Source organism: Vombatus ursinus, unplaced genomic scaffold (assembly GCF_900497805.2).
Source record: "Vombatus ursinus unplaced genomic scaffold, bare-nosed wombat genome assembly UNPS02006874.1, whole genome shotgun sequence".
NCBI classification, from domain to species: Eukaryota; Metazoa; Chordata; class Mammalia; order Diprotodontia; family Vombatidae; genus Vombatus; species Vombatus ursinus.
This window is the reverse complement of record NW_020946652.1, coordinates 10144706-10161390: the sequence shown is the minus strand read 5'-3', so window position 1 is coordinate 10161390 and position 16685 is coordinate 10144706. Positions and strand designations below refer to the sequence as shown.

Genomic DNA, 16685 nt, shown 5'->3' with positions numbered 1-16685 from the left:
GCAAGCTGTGGGAGTGATGTCAGAATATTAAAAGATGGGAGGGGTGATTCTAGAGATCTGCAGGTTGTGGAGGGGCTGAAATATTAAAAAAAAATAGGCAGGGGGTGTGAGATTGACTAGTATTGAGAGGAGGAGGTGGGGAGGAAGGCTGGATTATAAAGAGACGGGGTGGGCTTGAGGATAGGAAACTATAGCAATGGGGGTGGTTTGTGGGGGGGCTAAATTTTAATGAGGATGGGGAGGGGTTGATTCTATATAACCATAGTAATTAGGATAGGTTGGGGGGGCTAGATAATAAATCGGGAGGGAGTTTGAGGATAGAAAACTATATTGATGAGGGCAGGTTGCAGGGCTAGATTAGAGTTTGATATTAGAACCCTGTAATAACGAAAGCAAGCTATGGGGGTGGCTGGATTGTAAAGAGAAGGGGAGAGGGCTTGAGGCCAGAAGACCCATTGAGGGTTGATGTAAGGCTGGGAGAGATAAAAAAGAAATGGGGAGGGGCTTTGAAACAAAAGAGCAGCAGTACTGGGGATATGGGAGGGGGGAGGTGTTGATGTGGGAGGCCTGCAGTAATGAACTAGATTGTAAGGAGTGGCTAAAGTACCCCAAAATGGTGAGGGAATTTGAGATTAAAGGAGTGTGGTAATGAGGGGAGGATATACCCTAACCCTAACCCTAACCCTAACCCTAGGGATTTCTTGTAATGAGGGTAGGTTGTGGGGAGGGGTTTCCAGCTATAAGACTGAAGTAAATGGAGGTAAGTTGGGGGGGGCTTGATAGTAAAAAGATGGGGAGAGGATTGGTGGCTAGAGATTTATAGCAAAGAGTTGGGAGGTGTAGACTGCAAACAGATGGGGGAGCTTTGAGTCTGCAGGACCCCAGTACTGTGGGGAGGATGGGGGGATGGCAGAATATTAAGAGATGAGGGGAGGTGATGCTAGTCAGGGGGAGCTAAAATCTTAAATGCAGGTGTCTGAGATTAGAGACCTGTAGTAATGGGGAGTAGCTTTTGAGGGCCTAGATCATAAGGAGATGGGGAGAGTGCTGGATGCATGCTAAAAGTAATGAGGGGAGATTGTGGGAGGGGGTAACATGCTAAGAGATGGGGGCAATGCTTTGAGAACCCTAACCCTAGAGGCCTGTAGTAATGAGGGTATTGTCAGGAGAGGTTCAAATATTCAAAAATGGGGGGTGTTGAGATTAGAGGAGTGTTGTAATGAGGGGAGGAATGGGGGCGTAGATGATAAATGGGCAAGGAGGGGGTTCAAGGATAGAGGACAATAGTAATGAGGGATGGGGAAGTGGGGGCTGCAATTTAAAGGGATGGGGGGTTGAGGCTAGAGAGGTAGCAGTCAGGGGAGGAGGCGGGGAGGGTTGTCTCTAAAGTGATGGGGAGGAGGTTGTGGGCTAGAGAATGGGAGTCTAGCAATGGGAGTCGGGTTTGGGGTCCACTCTAAAGAGATGAGGTAGAGTTTGAGGCCAGTGAGCTGTAGTGTTGAGGGGAGAGGTGGAGCTGGACTATAAAGGGATGGGGAGGGGTTCTGAGGCAAGATGACAACAGTAAAGAGGGCAGGTTGTGGGAGGAGGCATATGTTAAGAGATGGCAGCAGGACTTTAAGAATCCTAACCCTCCAGGCTTGTAGTACTGCTGGGTGGGCTGGGCTAGATTCTAAAGAGATGGGGAAGAGGTTTGAGGCTGTAGGATTGTAGTAATGGGGGTAGGTTGTAGGGGATCAAATGATAAAGAGATGAAGAGAGGCTGTTAGCAATGATAGTTGGGGGGGGTGTGTAGACTTTAAATCAATGGGGAGGGTGTTTGAGTCTACCAGACTCTAGTAATGGGGGTACGTTGTGACATGGAGCTAAAACAAAAAATGGGCAGGGGAGTTGAGACTACATGTACTAATGAGTGGGGGGTACAGCAGGAGGAGACTGCAGCATTGAAGGTCCTTGGGAGGCGGGCTGGATCATAAAAAGAGGGGGAGGCAGTTTGAAATTGTATGATCAGGAGGGGCTGAAATATTTTTAAAAATAGGGCTAGGGTTTTGAAACTCCAGGACTGTAGAAAAAGGTGCAGGTTGGGGGGGGCTAGGGGACTGGTTCAGAGATTAGGGACCATAGTAATGAGGGGACAATGTAGCGGTGGGGGCTCTGCTCTCTTGAGACAGGAGGAGGCTCAGTCTTAGAGGACTGCAGTATTGAGGGGCGACTTGAGGGTACAGAATATTAAGAGATGGGGGTGTGGTCTTGGATAACCCTAACCCTAGAGGTACTAATAAGCTTGGGCTGTTTGGAGGGGCTAAAATACGAACAAATGGAGAGGGGGTTTGAGTCTACGGGGCTGCAGCAATGAAGGAAATATGCAGGGGCAGGAGGTGACTCTAAAGGGGCTCTGAGGCTAGGAGACTGCAGTGTGAAGGGGCACGTGGGGGTGGGGGTTGGGGTACACCTGAGAAGGGTTAAAGGCTGGGTTCTTTTAACCAGGTTACAATCTAGGTTTTATTTGTTTTTAGGGGGTTTTGAAGGAAGGTTGAGGGGATTATTTTGGGGGGGGTAGAGACCCCGGCCTATATCTATGGAGATACGAAGGAAGCTTGAAGCTAGAATACAGAAACCAGGGTAGAGATAAAGGTGTATGGAGGAGGGGGCTGAACTCTAGTGATGAGGAGGGGGCTTGAGATTGGATCCAGGAACCACCGTAAAGGTGAGGTTGTAAGGGAGGGGCCTCTAGTAATGGGGAGGGGGCTTGAGATTAGAGCCAGTAGCCACCATAAAGGCGAGGTTGTAAGGGAGGGCTCTAGTAACGAGGCGGGGGCTTGAGATTGTTCTGCGTTAACCAGCGGTAAAGCCTAATTTTAAGGGTGGGGGTCTTGTGGCTGGACCAGCTTGGGAGGGGTAGCCGAAGTATGTGTGTATGGGGTGGGGTGGGGTGGGGGGGCTGCAGTGCCGACAGGTAGGAGCTAGGCTGCTCTTCAGTGCCTGCTTCCAGTAGAGGACGGCGCTGGGCAACCTCAGTAGCTGCAGGGAGGGGCTGCTGGACTGCAGTGAGTGCGGAGGGGAGGGGGCGCCCTGCGTCTGCCTGCAGTCCCTACGCTTAGCGGAGGCAGAGCTGGCGTGGCTACACGGGGGTCTTGGTGGTTGGCCGGTTTGGGGGGCGGGACCAGGCTGGTGATGGCGCAGCAGGCGGTCTGCTGCAGAAATCGGGTGGGGTCCGCAGAGCCAGGGGCCAGCCCACTTCCGGGGTATCTGTCTCCCCATCTCCATCCCGCAGCCTTTGCTCCTCCCCTGCGGTGGTCCAAGGATGGCAGACTGCAGAGGAGGGGGCGGGGCATGGACCCCTCCTTCTCGGGCTAGGAGAAAGGGATGGGCACTGCGGCTCAGGGGTCCAAGGCGGAAGTGGGCAGGCTGCGGGGGGGGGGGCACTGCGGTATTGAGGGGAGGGGACTGGGCCGCAGTAGCTGTGAGCTCCCCAGAGGCGGGCAGAGGTGAGGCGGGGCTAGAAGGGGGGGAGAACTAGGGTCCGCATTGGACGTTTCCGCATCTGCACAATGGTCCGCAGGGAGGGGGGAGGGAAAAAGAAAGGGAGGGGGCTGCTCTGGGGGGGGCAGAGGGCGGGGCTAGTCCTCAGCCGTCAGAGGCGATGCCCCTCCCTAGTGCGGCACAGAGCACCCAAGGGAGGGGGAGGCGGTCTGCCGCCGCCTCTGCCACTGAACCATTTCTTCTTACCTAATTACCTGTGCCCGCATGGCTTCTTCCAAACCTTTCCCCATAGATTTAGGGCTAGTCGGAGCCTTAGCGATCAGCTAAATCCCCCTCATTTTACAGAAGAGGAAACTGAGGCCACGGCGGTGAAGCACGAGCTACCGCAAAGCCGCATTGGCGAACCCTCCTGTGACGCCAATGCACCACTTGGAGCCCGCCCACCCCCCTCTCCCTCTCCCCCTCCTCCAATCTGGAACAGCCAAGTCCGAGCGCCTTTTCTGGCTCCGCACTTCCTGGTCTATGCGGTATTTGCTCTGCAGACCACCCCCTCCCCTCCTGGCGGGGTCCCGCCCACCTGTCTGCTGCAGCTTTTCCACCCAGATTTTCGACGCAGTTCCAATTTCTCTCTCCCACCCCCACCCCCAAGCTAGATGCCCCTCAGGGCTCTGTCTCGGACCCTTCTTAAATCTACACCCTTTTCCCAGGATCTCCCCAGCTCCCAAAGGTCCAGCTATTAAGCCGATGACCTTCAGATCAGTAAAGCCAGCCCGAATCTGCATCAGCAGCCGCCTAAGAGCATTCATTCTCATGCCCACCTCCAGCCCTTTCCCCTTTTCTGTACTTTCCCGGGGGGCTTCACACCTCCCTTCCAGGTGTATAATCCGGCTGATGAGACTTTTCTTCCATCTGTTTTCACGTCTGGTTATTTCCCCCTCCCACCTCTCTCCTATCTGTTCTCCGCATTTTCACCACTCACCTGCCCCTCTCCCCATCACTCACCTGCCCCTCTCCCCATCACTCACCTGCCCCTCTCCCCATCACTCACCTGCCCCTCTCCCCATCACTCACCTGGTCTACCGCAATGCGCTCAGTCTCCCCCCAGTCTTCCACACAGCTGCCCAAGTGAGGCACAGGTCTTACGTGTTCAACCCCCCCCCCCAGCCCCCCTCCCAGCTCCAGGGGCTTTCTATCGCCCCTTCCATTGAGACCAATGTCTGATCGGGCTTTGAAAGCCCCTCAAAAGCAGGCTGTTCATCTACCTTTCGGTCAAAGAGCCTTCTTGCGGTTTCCCATTCTGGACACTGCAAAGCCTAACACGCCCCCCCCCCCCACCTTTGTCCTGACAGCCTCCCTGCCTCCCTGCCTCCCTCCCCGTCTCCCACCCTCTCTCTTTTCTCGCCTAGCTTTTTTCCAGGCTCAGCTCGAGGAGCCGTCCTCCCCTTGCAAAGTTACTTTGTATCTTTCGGGATCTTCTGGACGTCCGCCCCTTCCACCCTGCAGGGACTGAGCCCCCCTAGACCACCCACCAGCCCTGACGCAGGAGGCGTCAAATCTCTGCCCTTTGAGTGAATGAAAAAATGCAGGTGTGGGGGCTGCGGCAGCCGGCCACGGAGGCTGGGGGGGGGGGTCCTCTGGCTGGGGGGGCCGGCGCCTGGGGGGCTGCCCTGCTCCGAGGCGGGCACCACCTTACCGGACTCCCGGCTCTCGGACAGCCTGCGGTGGCGGCTCGAGGCTGGCGCCGGTCCGGCCCCCGGGGAGGCGCCGGTGGGAGCGGGCGGGCGAGCGGCTGGGGAGTCCGGGGGGCGAAGGCAGCGGGAGCGTCGGGAGAAGCGACTGCACGAGGCGAGACTCAACTCCGTCTGGGCAGAGCAGAGCGCGGGGCGGGCTAGAAGAAAGCTAGCGCGCAGGCGCGGCAGCTCCGCTCCTCCCCCGCCCGCCCGGGGCCGCGGCTGCCGCAGAGGCGGCTGGTGGGGGTGGGGCGGGCGGGCCGGGGCCCTGCAGCGTCCGGGGCGGCCGCCAGGGGGAGGCAGAGAGCAAGGCCGGCCCGACCGGGCGGGGCCGAGCGAGGCCGAATGGAGTGAGGAGGCTGGACCGAGCCCGAGCCCGAGACGGGAGAGAGATGCTGCGGGCGCCCGGAGGAGCAGGGGGGGGACCCTGCGTGGGCAGGAGCCCCGCCGCCGCCGCAGCCCTGCTGTTGCTAACAGGTGCGTCCGCGACCCCCAGGATCGCCAGCGCAGGACGGGGTGGGGTGTGTGGGGAAGATGAGCGGCCGGGCGGTGTCCCGCGTGGGCCCTCCCCGGGAGGGGTCTCCATCTTCCTGCCCCACCCTCTCTTTTCCCAGGCCTGTGCCCCGGGCACCCTCCCCCCCTCCCCCTCCCCGTGGCACCCACGAGTGATGGAAAATATGAGCCGCTCCCCCCCCCTCCCCCCGCGTTCCAGAGCTACAGCTGCTGTGACCAGCTTTCTTTCCCCCCTTCTCTTCCTTTCTGACGCTGCAGTGTAAAGTCAGGAGCCAGTGGGTCTTGGGGAGTCTCCCTCGGAGCCCTCCCATGCCTCCTGCTGGCACCCACTTCAGCGGGCCTGCCCTGTCCCCTGGACTTGCCGTCTGCACTCCGGGAGGGCTCCTTTACTTCATCTGCACAAGGCTTGCGCTAGGTTTGCCCGAGGCTCAGTTTTTCCTTTGCTTGGGTTTGCAGAGAGGTGCCCACTATGTGTGGCCCATGGAACACCTAAGAAGACTGTTACTCCTTCATATGTTAAGCATGTTTCCTAAGATAACTCAGAATTATAATGCAGAAGGTCGACATCCTTTATCCATTTGGTCTTTCCTGTGTGGATGGTTACGCCAAACTCTTGGGAGTAGTGGCTGATCTCGTCCTGGAAGCTTTAGGAGGCTGGGGCACTTGAGGGAGCAGGCCTGGTATTACAGCCAACCTGACTGTAGGGTTTCCCTCTGCCATTTCAGTCCGGGGAGCTTGGTGATTATAACCCTGACTCTGTCCCGACCAGCTCCCATAGTCACAAGGTCTTAGAACCGGAGATAGGTTATTTCTGTTATTGCATTTTTCAGGTGATTTCTTATATGGGTGATCTTGTCATTTGTCCTGACACTCACTCACTCTCTCTCTCTCTCTCTCTCTCTCTCTCTCTCTCTCTCACACACACACACACACACACACACACACACACACACACACACCCCTAATCTTGGTCAGGAAATAAGGAAAATAGGGAAAAATAATCCAATCCAATCTGGTTCCCCTTAGAATTCCTGAGGATCCAGTTAAGCTGCTTGAACTGAACCTCCCTCACACCCATTCCCTCAACCCTGTCCTCCCTGTGGGACAGACCCTTGGTCTCTGACAAGCTAGGCTTCTCTCTGACCCTTTGCCTCCCGTATGACTCTGTCCCCTGGCCCATGCTCTTTAGTATGAAGATTGCTTTCTCTCCTTCCCACCCCCCACTTGTACACTGGGCCGGTCCTGGGGGCAATGGCAACTTCCCTTCACTCTATGACCCCACTCCCAGCTTTGCTCCAACCAGCCTTCCAGACCCTAGTAGTTGTTGTCAGCTGACCCTTTGGTTATGCTCCCAGACTCCCTGTCCACCCCAGCCACTGCCCTTCTGTTGGGGCTGTCAGCGTACATGGTGATGTCCCCTCATTCACTGTTCCTCAGTCCATCAACCTCCAGCAGTCCACAGGGATGGTCACACCTTTGAACTAGACCTCCATCTCTCTTGTGTCCTTCCAGAGCATTGACCTTCTTCTGTGTAATTACAGTCTCCTGTCCCTCCATTCTCCCTGGGCCTTACCCTTTCTAACCTCCAGACTCTCCATGCTCTCTGCCTCATTGGGCTGTGTCCGGCTGGTCTGGCCTCACTTTAGTTAACCAGTTCAACAGGACACTCTCCATGGTCCTTGTACCAAACCTCAGCTTTATGTCCGCTTGGTCCTCCCTGGCATAGGTCAATCCTCTTACTTTCTGCTGGCCCAAACCGTCTGTTCCAAAACTCGTCTATCACCACATCTCTGTCTGTGCCCATTGACCTCACCTCCTTTGAAGAAATGGAGGTGAGAATGGCAGCCTCCCTCTTCTCCTGAATTCCAGCCTCATGCCCTCATTCTCTTCTGCTCCAGGCTCAGTGGAGGAGGCAGTCATTCTCTTGGGTCAGCTCATCCCTGCCCATCTTCTCTAGAAGCTTCCCCTCCTGTCACTGCCTCACATTCCCTCATCTTCTTTATTGTTATTTTTAGTTTTTATCGATCTTTTGTTCTGAGATCAACATTATTTTCAAATAACGAGATTCAGAGATCACCTTCAGCCTCCCCTCCCTAGAAAGCCATCCCTTATAACAAAGACCCCCCCCCCCAAAAAAATAGGAGAGGTGGAGAGCAATTCAGCCAAATTGACCCTCAGACCTTGCCTTGATAGTGTTCCTTAAGCACAGCCCCTGCCTCAGGGAAGGGGGGAGGAGCTGGAGAGAGCAGAAATGACATTTTCTCAGCAGCAGTTGTTGAATTGTTCATTTAATTTGTGTGTGTTGTTCTTCAGGTTTTGCTTCCTTCACTCTGTATCCATTCATGTAGATTTTCTCTGGCTTCTCTGAATTCTTCATATTCAGTATTTCTTATGGTCAAGTAACACTACATTATTTTCACGGACCACAACTTGTTCTGCATCCTCGATCAATGGGGGCCAACTTTGTTTCCATTTTTATGTTACAGCAAGAAGTCTTGCTAAGGATATTTTGTTGTAAACGAGACCTCCCTTCAATCCCTCCTCCCTTTTTCCTCTCTCCTCTCTCTCTCTCTGTTTCTCTGTCTGTCTCTGTCTCTCTGTCTCTGTCTCTCTCTCAGCACATGCCTAGAAGTGAGTAGGATCTCTGAGTCAAGTGATATGAATATTTTACTCACTTTATTGACTAGTTAAAAATTTCTTTCCATTTCTGGAACGAACAGCTCCACCAACAGTGTATTGCTGTGCTCCTCTTTCCACAGCACCCTAATATCAACTAATTCTACCCTTTATCATCTTCCTAATTTATTGAGTGGGTGTGAAGTGAAATTATGGGGTTGATTTGATTCACATTTCTCTTATTAATGATTTGTAGTATTCTTCATATGATTGTTAATAATTTGTATTCTTTTGAGAACTGGGTCTATATCCTTTGACCAATGGGTAGAAGACATATCCATTGGGAAATGCTGGTCTTCAGTAGTGTGTGCATGGATACGTGTGTGTTTCCTACAGCTGATGCAAAAATATTTTCCTCCCCTAACAGTTTCCCTTTGTGTTTTAGTTACATTGAATCTGTTGCTTACAAAAACTTTTATAGTTCTATGCAATCAAAATAATATATTTTATCTTTTATGCTCATCTCTCTCTGTTGTGTGATTAAGAACTCTCCCCTTCACTGCAGCTGTGGAAGATAATTGAGCTGATTCTCTTCCTTTTTTTAGGGTGTGAGCTTGAATCTTCAGGTCATGTACCCATGGGGAGCTTATTCTTTCTCCAAAGTTCACCCTCCTCTTTATCCATGGTCTCCTTTCCTTGCTGCCTCCAGACATGCCCAGATCTCCCCAATCCCTGGGAAAAACCTTTCCTTGGTGCCACTCTTTCCTCAGTCAATCAACCCTTATATCTCTTTTCTTTCGCAGACAAACTCCTAGAAAAAAAAAGCTGTCTACACTTGTTAACTTCTACTTTCTCACCTCCCATTTACTTTTTAAAAATTTTTTCCAGGGGCAGCTAGGTGGCGCAGTGGGTAGAGCTCTGGTCTTGAAGTCAGAAGGACATGAGTTCAAATCCAGTCTCAGACACATGACACTTACTAGCAGTGTGACCCTAGGCAAGTCGCTTAACCCTGATTGCCTCACTAAAAAAGCAAAAAAAAAATCTTTTCCAAAAACTTTTAACATTTTTTTTTTTATTTTGAGTTCCAAATTCTCTCCTTCCTCCCAGCCTCTCCCCCACCCATTGAGAAGGCAGGCAATATGATACATATTGTACATGTGAAAAAATGTAAAACATATTTACATATTAGCCATCTTAAAAAAAAGCAAGAAAAGTAAAGAAAATGAAAAAAAAATGTTTCAATCCACACTTAGATTTCATGAGTTCTCTCTCTGGGGGTGGATAGCATTTTTCATCATGAGTCTTTTGGAATTGCCTTGCATCATTTTATTGATCGGAGTAGCTAAGTCATTCACAGTTGACTATTGTTACAATGTCACTGTTATTGTATACAATGCTTTCCTGGTTCTAGTTACTTCACTTTGCATCAGTTTATATAGGTCTTCACAGATTTTTTCTGAAACCAGCCTTCTCATAACTTTTTACAAGCACCATAGTATTCCATCACATTCACATACCACAGCTTTGTTCAGTCATTGTCCCATTGATGAGCTTCCTTGCAGTTTCTAATTCTTTGCTACCACAAAAAGAGTTGCTATAAATCTTTTTGTGCATTTAGGTCCTTTTCCCTTTTCTTTGATCTCTCTGGGATGCAGACCTAGTAGGGTGTTGCTGGGTCAAAGTGTTTGCACTTAGCCCTTTGGAGATAGTTCCCAACTGCTCTGCAGAATGGTTGGATCAGTTTATAATTCCACCAACTGTGCATTAGTGTCCAAATTTTCTCACATCCCCTCTAGCATCTGCCATTTTGCTTTTTTGTCATGTTAGCCAATCTGATGGATGTGAGGTGGTACCTCAGAGTTGTTTGAATTTGTATTTCTCTAATTATTAGTGATTTGGAGCATTTTTTATATGACTGTAGATAGTTTTGATTTCTTCTTTTGAAAACTGCCTGTTCAGATCCTTTGATCATTAATCAATTGGGGAATGGCTTTTATTTTTATAAATTTGACTCAGTTCCCTATAGATTTGAGAAATGAGGCCTTTATCAGAGAAACTCGCTATAAAATTTCCCCCTAGTTTCCTGCTTTCCTTCTCATTTTGGCTGCTTTGGTTTTGTTTGTGGAAAAGCTTTCTAACTTCATGTAATCAAGGTTAGCCATTTTATCTCCCATGATCCTCTCTATCTCTTGTTTGGTCATAAATTCTTCCCTTCTTCATATACCTGACAAGTACACAATTCCACTCTCCCCTAGTTTGCTTATGGCATCTCCCTAACAGCAATAACAATCTAAGTCATGTATCCATTTTGACCTTATCTTGGCATATGGTATGAGATATGTTGGTCTATGCCTAGTTTCTGCCAGATTGCTTTCCAGTTTTCCCAGTGATTTTTGTTGAATAGTGACTTCTTGCCCTCAAAGCTGGAGTCTTTGGGTTTATCAAATACTAGATTACTATGGTTGTTTATTACTGTATATTGTGTACCTGGTCTAGTCCACTGATCCACCCCTCTGTTTCTTAGCCAATACTAGATTGTTTTGATGATCACCACTTTGTAATACAATTTGAGATTTGGTAGGACTAGGCCACCTTCCTTCACATTTGTTTTCATTGATTCCCTTGATATTCTTGACCTTTTGATCTTCTAGATAAATTTTATTATTTTTCTAGTTCTATAAAATAATTGTACAAATGATTTTATAAGTAATTTTAATTTATAATTTACTTATAAATTATAATTTATATCAATTTAATACCTTATAAATATATTTTCTCATATTTCATAATAATATTTATATTATATATTATATAAATTATATTATATAAATTATATTTATATTATATATCACAATATATAATTATATAGACTATATAATATATTACATGTAATATATAATTATATTATATAAATTATATTTATACTAATTTGTAATTATAATGAAACTAAAATTAGTATGGTTGATATGACACTGAATAAGTAAATTAATTTAGGTAGAACTGTAATTCTTATTATATTCGTTAGGCCTATCCATAAGCAATTAATAATTCCTCATTTGTTTAGATCTGCCTTTATTTGCGTGTTAAGTGTTTTGTTGGTAATATGTGAAAATATTGATGATTTATGTGGGTTTGTTTTATATCCTGTAAGTCAGCTAAAGTTGTTAATTGTTTCAGCTAGTATTCTAGTTGATTCTCTAGGGCTCTTTAAGTCAACCATCACATCATCTGCAAAGAGGGATACTTTTGTTTCCTTGTTACTCATTCTTTTCCTTCTATTTATTTTTCTATTGCCTTATTGCTACGGTGCACGTTTCTAGTACAATATTGAACAATAGTGGTGATAAGAGACTTCCTTGCATCACCCCTGATCTTATTAGGAAAGCTTCTAGTATGTCCCTATTATAGATAATATTTGCCCATGGTTTTAGAAAGATACTACTTATCATTTTAAGAAAAGCTCCTTTGATTTCCATGGTTTCCTGTGTTTTAAATAGGAATGGGTGTTGCATTTTGTCAAAAGTCTTTTCTGCATCTATTGAGATAATCATATGATCTTTGTTGTTTATTAATTTGTTCAATCATGCTTTTAGATTTCCTAATATTGAACCAGCCCCACATTCCTGATAGAAATTCCACCTGGTCATTGTGTATGTTCTTTGTGATATATTGCTCTAATCTCCTTGCTAGTGTTTTGTTGAAAATTGTTGCATCAATATTCATTAGGGAAATTGGTCTGCAGTTTTCTCTGTTTTTGCTCTCCCTGGTTTAGGCACCAAAACCATCTTTGTTTCATAAAAGGAATTTGCTAGGGCTTCTTTATTTTTTCAAATAGTTTATGTAGCATTGGAAGCAATTATTCTTTAAAGGTTGGCTTGCAAATTTGTCTGGCCCTGTGAATTTTTTCTTGGTGGCTTCTTCAATTTCTTCTTCTCCTTCTTCTTCTTCTTCTTCTTCTTCTTCTTCTTCTTCTTCTTCTTCTTTTTTAATAGATTGGGTGATTTAAATATTCTATTTCCTTTTCTGTTAATCTGGGCAATTTATATTTTTTTGTAAATATTCATCCATTTTCACTTAGATTGTCATTTTATTGGCATATAATTGGGCAAAATAGCTCCCAATAATTACTTTAATTTTACCTTTATTTGGTGTTGCATTCGCCTTTTTGATTTTTTTTATACTGGTAATTTCATTTTCTTTTTCTTTCTATCTATCTAACCAATGGTTTGTCTAATTTATTGGGCATTTTCCCATTAAAACCAGTATGATCATGTTGTTCCCCTGCTCACTAATCTCACAAGGCTCCCTATCACCTTTACAGTCAGATACATATCTCCCTTTGTGGCATTTAAAGCCCTCCTCAACCTCAAAGACCATACAACCTTATTTTACATTCCTCACCTTCATGTATTCTGTGGGTCAGCCAAACACACCTTCTCATTGCATCCAACGCTGCTCCTCACACACAACCCTCCATTTCTTCTCTCTCTCCTTTCATGCAGCCTAGCCTCCGTACCTGGAATGCATTCTTTCCCACCTTGTGGGAAGGACTTTAAGGCAGGGCTTCACTTTACTAAGTCAGATGCACTTTCTGGGTGACATCTTTCATGTCCCACATGTGTAGATGAACCTCTTTTTCTTATTTGTATTATGGATGCAGAAAATTCACGATACAAGTGGGAGAAAAGCTAATGTAACTGAAAACACATTTCCATTGAAGCTTCTCAAGCTGTGATTGGCAGCATGTGGGTGGATAAAATTGCTGGCAGCAATGTTAATAACATGCTGAACACTCCATCCTTCATAGCCCTTCCCTCAGAGACTTTGGTTATAGTTTCTGTGGTTTTAAGAAAATGCAGAGACTAAGAGTTAATTGTAATCTTTGAAAGACTTTGAAAAAAAAAGAGTTTGTATGTAGCCCTCAGAGAGGATGAGGAATCCTCAACAGATAGCTCTCATGGAGAGTCTGAGAGAGACTTGGAGAGTTAACTGCTCTCCTGGAGAAAGCCTAAGGGATTGCATGGAGAGAACAGAGAACTGCCCTTCTGGAGGGGAAGTCTAGACCTAGTTTAACTCTTCCATTCCTTATGAGAACCAAACTGAGTTAACATTAATCTCCTTGAGGAAAATTCCTGAGCGGTTGTAACTGCCCTTCTGAGGGGGGTTTTGAGGAGACACAGTTAACTGACATTTGTGAGAAGTGAGAGGAGCTGAGCTAACTACATTCTGAAAAGAACAAAATGATTGGTCTGTGGTTCCAATGTGTTGGAGGAGTTGGCAGTTGGCAGTGGGTGAGAGGAATTCTATCTAGTCCACAGCTTCTTTGCCCTGCTTTCCCAAGGCACAAGGGGATTCCGTCTGTGACCTTTCTTCCAGCTGATACATTGTTTAAACATCTATGACTTGTGTTATTTTTTACTGTTACTAAATGACATGGGCAGTCGAAATCTATGAATGTGGAATCTGAGGCTGAAGGAGGAGAGAGGAAAAAGTCACAGGAAAAGAGGGTTTCCCAATTTTACAGGTGGGGCCTCAATCAGTGAGCGAGCAACTTTCCATTTTAAGTCATTTCTGAGCTAATACCAGAACATCCCCCTCCAGTAATTGCCCTTGGAGCAAAGTGAGCAAAGGAGGGAGTGAAGTGATCAGTTGGTACTGGATCAAAGGAGGGTCTCGGGGCATTTGGTGTGCTTGTCTCTGGGAGCAGCTTTGAGGGGCCACTCGCATCTGCATTCTGGATGATACAGGCACACCTCCCAGGAGGGTCATTACATGTGGGATGGTGTCGAGAGATTTGCCATAGTTCTGCTGTGTGGCTATTGAATTAAGCTAAAATGAGGGAATGGGCTGATATTCCTTTAGTTGGCACTTCCTGGGTGCTGGTCTTGGGGCAGGGGCTGGGGAGTCCAAAGATAAAAATGGTAAGTACTCTTTACCCTCAAGGAGCTTATATTCTGCAAGATAGAGGAAGCCCTTTCCTGTTTGAAAGCTGAAGAAAAATGCATCACATCATTCCATTAACATCAGAACCATTTGTTTCCAATACAGAAGAGGATCTAATTTGTTCTTAATACTGACAGGAGGGATGTCTTTTATAACCATAGATCACCCAGTGACAAAGTGCTTTTACAAAGACCTGAGATGCTTTTCTTGAATAGGTGGGATTGTCAATATGAAAAAAAAAGTGCTTTTCCTCTGGGAAAAATGTTCCCATTTGTAGCTCTTGGTGGTGTCCAGGTTAAGGCAGTGAAGGCACATTCATCCTTCGGAGGGTTGCTAAGCTTTCTCTGAAGAGTTCCCTACATTTTCTTGGGCCCCCTCACATGCAGATACAGAGCTCTCCTGGTAATTAGATGAAGGGCCTGCTCTTAGCAGCACAGCTCAGCCCTCTCCTAGATAGCTGCCGTGAAGAGAGGAGGGTCTGAAAGTAGTGCAAGCTCAAGCATTCACCAACTACTTGATGGGAAAAGAAGGAAAATACAAGCTTGGGAAACACAGACACAGTTATTGTTGTCTGTTCTTAAGATCAGCAACTTTCAGACTGAATGGCATCTACCTATCTTGATTATTTCTTTTCTTGGTGAGGAATCTGACCCTTTAAGTGAGGCCAGATGGGCAGACCTTTTGTCAAATAAGAACCAAAGATAGCCTGAGGAGGGATGCCCACCTTGGGAGGAATGAGGCCCCTTTCCCTAATAGCGGTCAGCCTGCTCCTATCCCCTTCCCTGAAGCTGCCACAAAGGGACAGGCTAACAAAGAGCTCTTCTTGTGGATAAGTCCTTTTTAGACCTGTAGGGCAGGGGACATGTGGTCCCTTCTTCTAAAGCTTTTACAGAGTTCTACGGGGTTAGGAATTCACATCATCTTGACTGGATTGATTTATTGTGTGGTCCTGCCTAGTGCCCAAAAATGCGTGAGAAAGAGTCTCTGGATGAGTCAGATATTCTCAGGAAAGAAGCACCTTCTTATGTTCTCATGGCACCTTCCAGCTGACGTCTAATCTCGTGTCCATTTTTTTTTTGTTTTAATTTTGCTGTATCCAAAATGAGTTTTGTTGTTCTTTTGACCAGTTGAAGGCTGCTGAGTGGCCACAGTGGATAAAGAGCTCCAGACTCTAAATCCTGCCTCAGAGTCTTCCTCGCTGTGTGACCTTAGGCAAGTCATACTGTCAGCCTCAGTGTTACCATCGGCAAAATAGGGATAGTGATGCACTTTCCTTCCAAAGTTGTTATGAGGCTCAGATTGAGCTAATATATGTAAATAATATGTGAATAAATGAACTAATATATGTACTTTAAAGCACTGTATCAGTGTTCATTATTATGATTATTAAAGTATTATTTGAATGAAGGCAGCAGAGTTTGCATGTATAAATATTGGAGACCAAATTTGTTTGCATCAATGGAAGGGTATACAAGGTGAATTGTCATCAACTCAGTGTCTTTCCCAGCCTTTTCTTTTCTACTTTTACAGACATGTTAGTCTACTAATGCTCCTCATTTGGAAGTTAACGGAAGCAACATTCCTTGGACCATATAGTTAGGTGCTGGCCAATTTTGAGGGGTTTCACAATTCCAGATGAATTGTATCCTTTTAAAATCCCCCTTAGCTAAGAGTTGGGACTGATTTCTTCATCAGAATTTTATTTAATTGTTACCTTCACCTCCACTGATAGTGACAATACCAACCAATATACCAAAAGTACAGAAGAAAATGGGATTTGTCGGAAATTAGGAATTCTAAAGCTGTCAGTTCAGAGGAGAGTTGGCAGCTTTGGGGGTGGTTCTGCACAGACGGTCTGAGTGACCCTGGACAAGCACCGCCAATGCTGTAGGCAGCTTCCTAAAACTCCAGGTTTCAAACCAGGTGCCATTTTGAGTTTCCACACCAGTGTGCCCTATGTCATGAAATCCCAACTCTAACTTTTGTCCAGGCGGACAGGAGGAGAAGCCCTGCAGTCTCATCTCTGACCCCTCCCCCACCCCCATAGGTGCTTTCCTGTTCTCTCTCCTCTTCCCACAAAGCCCTTCTCAGGCCCTGTTCCTTCCACTGAGCCATGGAACTACTTTCCTACCTACCCTCTTGCTCTTCAAAGTCTAAGACTCATGGCCTGCTCCAGAAAGTGAGTCTGTGCCCGTATTTGCCCATGCTAAGGACCCAAACTATGTCAGAAGGGTCCCTAAAGTCTCTGGGGAGACCTTGCATTGCAAAGCCTGAAGATGTAGTGTGGGCCGAAATCTGATGCTGAATATGTTTGAGCCTTTCACGTCACCCTTTGCTTAGACTGCCCTTTCTCTCTACCTCATGGAGTCCTTAGCTTCCCTCCAGAGTTCAGTTCTTGTA

The 16685-nt window shown here is 47.0% G+C and overlaps 1 protein-coding gene across 2 annotated transcripts in view; it reads left to right on the top strand.

The window, feature by feature from the left end:
• The first annotated feature begins 5624 nt into the window (after nucleotides 1-5624).
• SGCE (sarcoglycan epsilon) overlaps nucleotides 5625-16685 on the top strand; it is a 59206-nt gene continuing 48145 nt past the window's right edge. For both annotated transcript variants that reach the window (XM_027848817.1, XM_027848816.1), the window contains exon 1: nucleotides 5625-5690. The gene's annotated coding sequence lies outside the window, so the exon portion shown is untranslated. The remainder of the gene's footprint in view (nucleotides 5691-16685) is intronic.